Genomic DNA, 9,098 nt, shown 5'->3' on the forward strand with positions numbered 1-9,098 from the left:
CAGCTGACTGGATTAGACTGTGAAGAAAAAGGCGCTGCCCTTTTTCAGTGCGCGGCGTAAGATGGGGGGGGGGGCAGCGCGTATATTAGTTGTTTTTTGGACTTGCATTCACCTGTGCACTTTCTCCGCCCTGATAACGTATGGGCACTCGCGTATCTAGGATAGATTGTGTATTCTATATACGCCGATCAGATGCAGCATTCGTGAACCGCGACAGTAACGATTAGATCGCACGGAATAAACTTATGGAATATGGCGATGTTATTTTATAGATTCCGGAAATCCTACAAAAAGTTTCGTGCGAAAAAGCTACTTCACAAGGTAGTATAAGGTTCGAAATAACATAGCGTATTAAAAACTGGGAAAACGTTAGTAATTGAGGTAAACAATCAGATACTTTAATAGCTCTCCTTCGCTTGAATACTGCTTGGCACTCAGGTTTTGTTTCAAGAGAGATAAATACGCTACTAAGAGCAGTGCAGTGCTCTTTTAGCATGTAAACAGTAATAAAAAGCACCGAGCCGCAACTACCTCTTCTTTTGGCAATAAAATCACAATGCGAATTTCAGAGAAAAAACAAAAACAGTAGTGTATGTGCGTGCACATATTTTGATATAGTGAGCTTTATCAAGTGGTGCTCTTTTACAAAGGGAACTAAATATCATGAGGCCCATACTTGCTTATGTGCCATAGCTCTCAATATGTAGCCAGTCTAAAATATTACTGGTGAATCAATGACCAACCATTGATATTTCGACTCTGGTACCCCATTAGATCTTGTGTGGGAACATATCCATCTACCAGCAAGCAATGGATATCAGCTACACCTGCAAGTGTGATTTCATTATGTGCCTTTTCACTGCAGGGATTCCAAATGTAGCCTTCTGTGGGAGTGCAGCGAAAGTTTTTCTCACAGGATTGACATAGCTACATTATAAGGAATAATTCAAAACACAGTTAGGCCCTTACCGTATGTTAAATGACGACATTCATTCCTCTTGCATCCTGCTTCACATAAGCTGTAGTAGATTTAATATCTTTACTTAGTAGTAACCTCTTTCATATTCAGAAACAACCCAAGCAGTGCATAATCATGAAAATGTGAGCTGGCTTTTTTCCGACACTTCTGTGAAAGCAGTGTGGTGCATCACATGCAGAAAACTGGTAATTCTAGCTAAATCTCTATAACTCTATGCGCTCCCATTATTAAAAAAAATCCAGACTTGCAGTAGCTTTTAATATTCCAGCTGTGAATTTTTTAGCACAGCCCAAAAAGCACGTAGCTGTTAGTCAAGCAATTTCATCTCATACACACTTGACGCAATAGGCAGTTGACTGAAAATTTGTTCATGTGTCTTTACATGAACACCCTTCACTAGTTTTACAAAGGAAGAAAAACAATTACTGCAGTAAGGTGTCACGAGGCAGGTTTTGAATATTTTATTATACCCAAGCACGTTACTACGAACTAGCTACAGTTGTTTCTTCAATTTTCAAGGAATTCACTCGGCCTACCACAATGCGAATATGTAAGCATCCAAAATAGAAGCCACTGCAGCAAGCATCAGCACCTATGTGCCCAGCTTTTACCATTTTCGCAAGTGAGGGGAGCTTCCATTCACTTTGAAATGAAGATGTGATAAAAAGAGTTTACTTATAAAATTTATTTATTGCAAAAATAACGAACAGGCCATGTAGGTGCATGAGATCAAAGCATTTCATTTTAGAGCGCAGCTCTTTGGCGTCCGTTCCTGGGATTCGCGTCGTCGTCGGCGTTGTCGTCGGCCTCGTAACCAGCTCCGCCCCCCTTTCATCCCCCCAGCGCTAGCAGCGACCGACTGATACCGCTGGATGCCGCTGACGCCGCTAGAGAGTCAAGATAACGTGACTGCATAGAACACCGTCGCCGCCATGCAGAAAGAGGAGGAAAGGGTCCCCCCCCCCCCTGTTCTTGTGTGGCGGATAGGGTGCTCTTCAGTTGCCGACGCGCCGGTTATTTCACGTAGGCCCCGGCACGTCGACGAATACGTGACCACCTTCCCACGGCTAGACCTGGTTCTTAGCGCTGCGGAAGCGAGGGTATCATATTGTTTGTGTCGGCATCGGCGGCGTTGTCCCTGAAACCAACTCCGCAGCTGGGGTTGACTCACTATCGGCGTCAGCGGCATCAGTAAGTCGCTGCTATCTCTTCCCTCCTCCCTTTATCGTGTTGTCCGCTTGCTGCGCGCGCTTCTGCCCCCATCGTTTGCCGCTGGGTGTACACGCCGCCCCCCTCCCCCCTCTTCCTGCGAGTCTCCGGTTGTCAAAGCGCCGGCTCGAACTTAATTCCTTTCTTCGCTCCTCCTCCAATGCAACCCCTGTGCGGTGGCAATCAGAGAGCCAGATCGGTGGCGGCGGATCTGTATATGTGCACCGCCCGAGCCGAAATTGCCGCTGCCGTTCGCCCTGTGCGGTGGCAATCAGAGAGCCAGATCGGTGGCGGCGGATCTGTATATGTGCACCGCCCGAGCCGAAATTGCCGCTGCCGTTCGCCACTGCGAAATTATCTGCCAGTTCTTTCTGAGCCATGAGCGAGACGACCGATGGAAGTCCTCCGTCTGCTGCTGCTGCTGCTGCTGCTGCTAAACGAGCTGCCAGAGCAGAGGCCCAGCGCCGTCGCCGTCAGAATCCAGAGGTGCGTGCCGCCGAAGCAGAAGCTTACCTAGTGGAGTCTTTGTTAAAGGAATACGTGTGAAAAATAAAAAAAAAATTCTGTGATAGCGCATACATGTGTTGCTCGATTTCTTTGCCTCAATCTATCGAAAAGGTGAAACAGCTTATTTGCTGCGCTCAAATTTCGCATTAGGAAGTAACGTAATCGTCGGTAATTTTTTTATTGCAGACACAGGCAATTCATAAATAAGACACTGCATAAGTATGGAATGCAGGAGCAGGCCACACAGAGAAGTTGAACCAGATTAGTACATACCAGTTCCAAAATCTGAGCAATATCTTTTGTTCTTTAAATCGCCTATGCAGATACCACTAATGCACATACTGGGTAGGCATTACGTGGTAAACAATTTATAGACAAAATTTGACAATATAACAAAACTGTTATGAGTAGTAGAGACGGGAATTTTAGGCAGAAAATAGTGAATTTTAGCCGTTTAGAAAATCGGCACTAGAGGTGCAGTCTTGAGTATTAATGGAATGCTGTGTCTACAACTGAAAAATATATACTTTAAAGAAACTGACAACCAATTTTCATGCCACTGATTTTTTTTAATGCAATGGCAAGCTTACTGGTCAGTCTAAGTGTGAAGTGGTAACGCGGGAAACGCTGTGGAACATCTTTATCAGAGTTTTTCAATCTGCGGTGAGGATGTAGTCGTTCACTGGAAGCATGCTAAAGGCCCTGAGAATGGTGATACGGGAGCGCGATAGCGATTGTACGCCGGCATTAGTGGGAGGCAGGCGACACGTGCAGCCTTGCTGTGGGAAGTATTATTTTGTTTATCAAGTTGGTGTCCCGCGATTCATGTTTCCCGTAGTGTTAAAGTATTTCTGCAAGAATAGCTACGTGTTTTCGTGGTTTCCTGTCCAACTGCTTTGGTATTTAGCAAGTGCAATTTTAAGAAATAATTATCTGGCACTTAATAACAGCCAACTTACGTACAGTAATCTCATTGACTACATCCGATTACCAAGATTTCATCGCCAGGCCTCACCACTTACAGGTTTTTGAGACTTTCTTTGCATATTTAAAATTAAAATTCCTACTTACATCGCGAACAGCCATGCTGTATTCTATCACTATAAATCATGGTCATTTCATTTCCATCAACGGCTCACAACACATTCTGGCCATTTAAGTAAATGATTAAAGAAATATTCTAACAATAAATGTAGCCGCATGAGTGGAAGATGAAGAACTAAGTGTGAGGGAAGGGCACGAAGGAAGAGAAAACGGACAATTTTGGTCTTATCTGAGGCTCGCCTTGAAGCCTAACTAAACCCCATTTCTTTCACATTGTAACAGTGTCCAACTCTCCTTGGGGATTTACTGAACAAATAATGCCTGCCCAGTAGAGTTGTCTACCCTGGAGGAGTATAGTAGTGGTATCTGTAACGGGGAGCAATACTTAAAGAATTGCTTGGATTTCCCAGAACCAGTAGCTTACATAGTCCAGCAAACTTGCACATATAAGTAGCAACTGACTGTTGAAAAGTACAAGTCCTACACAAATGAAGACTAGCGCAATGACTAGGAGAAAAAAGGTAAGCAGTAGGGAACAAGCATGATAGTCATACATGAATTTAACATGATTAATCACGTCATCATTTTAAAGCATATACAAATCTGACAGACAAAAACAGTATACATAACAAAATATGAAAAGTGAGAATACAATATAAATTTGTCATGAGAGTGCGAAATATTACAGTGACAGCAAAATTATGGAACATTAGTCAAATTAGGTGACTGAGATTGCAGCAACGTTTTTGTGTGCAGTAACATTGCACAGAACACTATAAATTTCCCACACGCAACTCAAATCATTATTTTATGCAGCTGTTGACAAGGTGTCTAATTTACTTAAAATTGCAGCAAGTAATCTCGGCGACAAAAACCGATTTCTCTTAACAATAATTACAGTGGCTACTTTAGGGTAATGTGAAATAGCAGGCTTTCAAAGCAGAATAATTTTGTACAGAACTTTAACAATCGTAAATATAAAAAGGCACCCCAGATAATTGTATGCAAGTAGGAGGTTTGTGAATATATTGAAAACCATTGCTCAGATGCTTATGACTATTGTCTGAGCCTGTTAGACTAGCACGCAGTGTTGAATGAGGCTTTATGTTTCATCTACATCACGATAGCAAGACTCTTGAGGTTTCAAAGGCGAGATTCACCAACGGTCAGCAAAATAAGCCTCCTATATTGTGCATATTTTGTGCACACAACAAAAACGATGTTACCTGCAGCACGTTGCTTATACTGGGAGCAATGAACAGCAGCAGCCTATAGACCGTTTTATTGAGGGCGCCGCCATTTTGCGATCGCAGTGTCATTTATCGTGTGGCGCCATGCTGGTATGTGGGATCGCGCTGAAGGGTGCATAGTGAACGTGCTGTTGGCAATGAGTTTTCGCACTTTCCCGAGAGGTGTCAACAAGCATTTTGGATTGGAAAACTTCTTAGCATGGTCGCCGCTAAGCTTTTAGCTTAGATATAGCCACAATATCGAACGGCGACGGGCCTAGATGTGCTCCCGCAGCTCTCCCTGCGATCGAAATAGGAGGCGAGTCAAGTCTGAACATTGTCGATACGTACCGCACACGTTACATGCTATTATTGTATGTCTAGCCTTGAACTGTATTAAGGTATCACTCAGACGACAACAATCAGAAAATGGCGGACGCCGCGGTTGGTCTGTGAACGCCGCGGCTGATATGTGTGTGTGTGTGAAGGGGTTTTTTTGAGTTTTCACATAACAGAATTATGTTTTCTCGTATGGTGAAATTACAGTCCGAGTGCTATCATGTCTGTAGGTTGTGTGCAAGTCGTAGTTACCGATTTTTCATCGTATTTTAGCTTGAGAAATTAAATTAGTTCAGTCAATTCCTTGCGTCACATGGAAGTCCTGGGTATACGTGGTTCGAAAATCCTTTTGCCGAAACGTCCGACGCCGGATTTTCTTCTACATGGGCTCCTTTACGGCATTGCGTTAAAATGCACAAAGTAAATTAAACAATGTTACACTAATAGACATTTTGACTGAGTACACGCATGCCAACACTCTTTGAGCCACATTTTCCAGACTGTCGCAACCTGGACAAAAGTTGCACATCCTCTGTTTTAAAGCAAACCTGAGTCGGCAAAGAAAGAAATGAGACAAAGCCTTTTCCACAACACCGTGGCATGTAGGGAATTCTTGGTAAAGGTCAGCTTTCCCTTAAATAGTTTGCTTTAGGATTTTAACACTGCATTTCGATTTGAGAAGGAAGACTACTTTCATTGGCGCGAAACAAATTCTCACAAGCTTGCATGAGCCTGACAAGTGGCTGTGATGGCACTTTCAGAGGATTTCGGCCATGCTGGGCATAGCATTTCAAAGCTAACAGCTCTGGGACTTCCCTACTTCCATCAATAATGCTCAAATGGCAGGTTCGGCACAGCTTATGCTTATGTATTACAGCATATGCAATATAGCCAGAGAAATATTCTAAGCTGTCTTGCTCTTCTTGACAAAGCTCAAAAATGGCATCATCGACATCGACAACTTCATCTGCATTTTCTTTAAGGTGAGCATTGAGATCCCTATCTCTAAAGAAAAGCACAAGATCCTGCGAGTCGTAAATGCTATATGAGCCGCTCCGACTAGGTTGCGAAAACTGTGCCAACTCAATCACTCTAAATGTAGATTTAAACTCCCTGGCACGGGGCACAGGTGTTTTAAACCTGATTGAGCTAAACAAATTTTCAAGGGCATCTTGGCTCAATCGACTAAGCATGAAAAACTTGAAACCTTGCTTGGTAATGTAGCACTCTCGCAAAGCTAAGGCAGCAACAGTTGACAAAACAGCGCCAGTATGCACAGGTTTCCAGGCTCCTTTGCCAGTCTTGTCGACTATCATGAGCCCTGTGAATAAAGCAATGAAGTCTTGCAGAAACTGCTTGGCATCATCTGCTTTTTGGGGGAAAATATCACTTAATGCAGTCTTTGTTGTCCGCGACGTCATTATCGTGAACCAAAAGAATACTTAGTCAATAAAAAATGCGGTTGTCAGAGCTGTGTTTGGCAGCAGGGTTTTGCCAACCAGGTACCGCAAGACTGCAGCTGTGCTATGATGCAAGAGTGAATGTGCCGAGGCGAAATTCATCTTTTCATAATGATTTGGGTCTCGGTCACGGGTCTTTAGATGTGGCATTAGTTTCAGTTTGTGTGTCTCGTCTATAGCGCAAGCCTGTCGTACATGTTCAAGAGAGACCTGCAAAAACAAAAACAAGTTACTGTATTCACATTTGTTTGATTTTGTGGCACCTCTAAACATGAAATTTTATAACTCTGAAGACACCTGGAGAGTAGTCGGAAGCCTTGACAATCCCTCGCAGTGTGGTGCGTCAGGTAAAGATCTATCATGTATTTTGCAGACTGACCTTGTTGCTGGGTAGCTTATGCCTTGCAACTGTCAATTTGTCAAGGATGATTTCCTGGCCCCTGACCAGATGACCTCTCAAATTTATGAGTAGGTGAGGTGAATCCGCTAGAAAATGCAGCCGTCGCCCACTGCCACAGGGGTGGAGACATGACGTCTGGGGCTTGCCATATTTTGAAGCACAAATGCCACAAAGCCTCCAAATTGCTGTGTTTCCTGGGCCCATATCAGTGACCACTGCATTAACTGTGATACCTGCAGCTTCAGCTCTCTTGATGACATCAAAAATGCACTCTTTTACTTGCTGAGCATCAAAAGAAGAAGCTGTTAAAGGAACAAAGGCAGAAAAGGTTAATAGGGCACCAAATATAAGTGGCATATTCATAAAACACAAAAAACAATGAAATGTTAAACCCAAATGCAATCCTATAACTTAATGTTCTTATGTAATCGTTATTTCACAGCAGTAATGCTGACATTTTCTAGCTTTCATGCCACTTATGCTTATATATTGCTTTAAACTAATGCACCAAGAGCAAGCACACTACAAAAACATTGTATGAAACAGATGACACCCTTACAATTAAAGTGGTAAGCAACAGCCTGCTTCCATCGAGTCGTCAGTCCAGCCAGCATGAACACCAGAGCATGGGTTGCCAGCACTTCCTTGATGGACGGATTAGCTGGCCTAATTGTGTGGTGCCCTGCAATGGCAAACAGTGATTTCGAGAGGTTACTATGCTGTGAGCACTTTCACGGCCAACGCAATACACAAGGTAGTGGTGGGGTTGGTTAGGGCAGTTGCTAGCCTGGCAGATAGTGCCACAATGGCTGGACGACAATGTGATGACAATGACGCCGTATTCGAATGACTGGCAATGATCGATAAAGTCATCAGTGTCATCACAAAAATGGGTCGTCATTATTATTGGGCGGCTAAATTGCTTCAATATGAATCGCATTAGTGTCAACAGTAATCGTGAGGTGGGTTTTGTCGAAATTGTTTCTGAAGAATTTTTGTTATGACTTTTAAAAAGTGTAGCAATGATGTGCCTTGCTCAGTCAACATCACGGTCAGTGATCAAAGTTACTGAGCTTCTGAGGATGGCTTACCATCTACACAATGCAAGTTTGCACTACCGAACAAAAATTGATGGATTCCTCAATGACACAGACTAAACGCGTGATTTACTAGGTGGGTGCTGTCACTGTCCATGGGAAACACTTATCTACTCACTTCACCTGTGGCACTGCTACTCATTAGTGGCTTTGCTGCGGTCGTGTGATTCGCTTACGTAGATGCTGGATTTTTTTATTTATTTATAGATACTGCGATGTGAAATCAGATCATAGCAGGGTGGGTATACATAGAAATATACAAGCATGTAAACACATACAAAATTCATCACATATGCAGGCATTTTCAGACATTGGTGAGGAATACATAACATACAAGAAAAAAATACATACAAGCAGATAACGCACACGAATTCATAACATTTGCAAGCATTTTTCAAACATTGATAATGAATTCTGGATGACAATATCAGAATTAAGATTATGCCAGTCTGTTATGATCCTAAGAAAAAAAGAATATTTGAAACAGTCATTCCGTGCGTTGATGGAGGTTATCGATAAAGCATGCCTTCGTCTCGTGTTATAACCTGATGAGTAAGTAAAGAACTTGGAAGTGTTACCCTTATAATGGCCGTTTACAAGTTGAAAGAGGAACTTTAATCGACAGATACGGTTGCGCACAGTCACCGGGGGTAATCCACTGCGTCTTACGAGCTCACCAACAGATGCGCAACCGTATGAATTAAAAACAAATCTAACTACCTTATGCTGTACACGTTCCAGTTCTTTAATATTGGTTAAAGTGAATGGGCCCCAAATAATTACGGCATATTCCAACAACGGACGAATGTAGGAATTGTAGGCCAGTAAACGAAC

General features: G+C 42.9%; 1 pseudogene; it reads right to left on the reverse strand.

Moving 5' to 3' along the window:
- Window positions 1-5,963: 5,963 nt before the first annotated feature.
- LOC142582197 (uncharacterized) lies at window positions 5,964-7,040 on the reverse strand (annotated as a pseudogene).
- Between the last annotated feature and the right edge of the window lie 2,058 nt (window positions 7,041-9,098).

This window comes from Dermacentor variabilis, chromosome 5 (assembly GCF_050947875.1).
Source record: "Dermacentor variabilis isolate Ectoservices chromosome 5, ASM5094787v1, whole genome shotgun sequence".
In the NCBI taxonomy this organism is placed as follows: Eukaryota; Metazoa; Arthropoda; class Arachnida; order Ixodida; family Ixodidae; genus Dermacentor; species Dermacentor variabilis.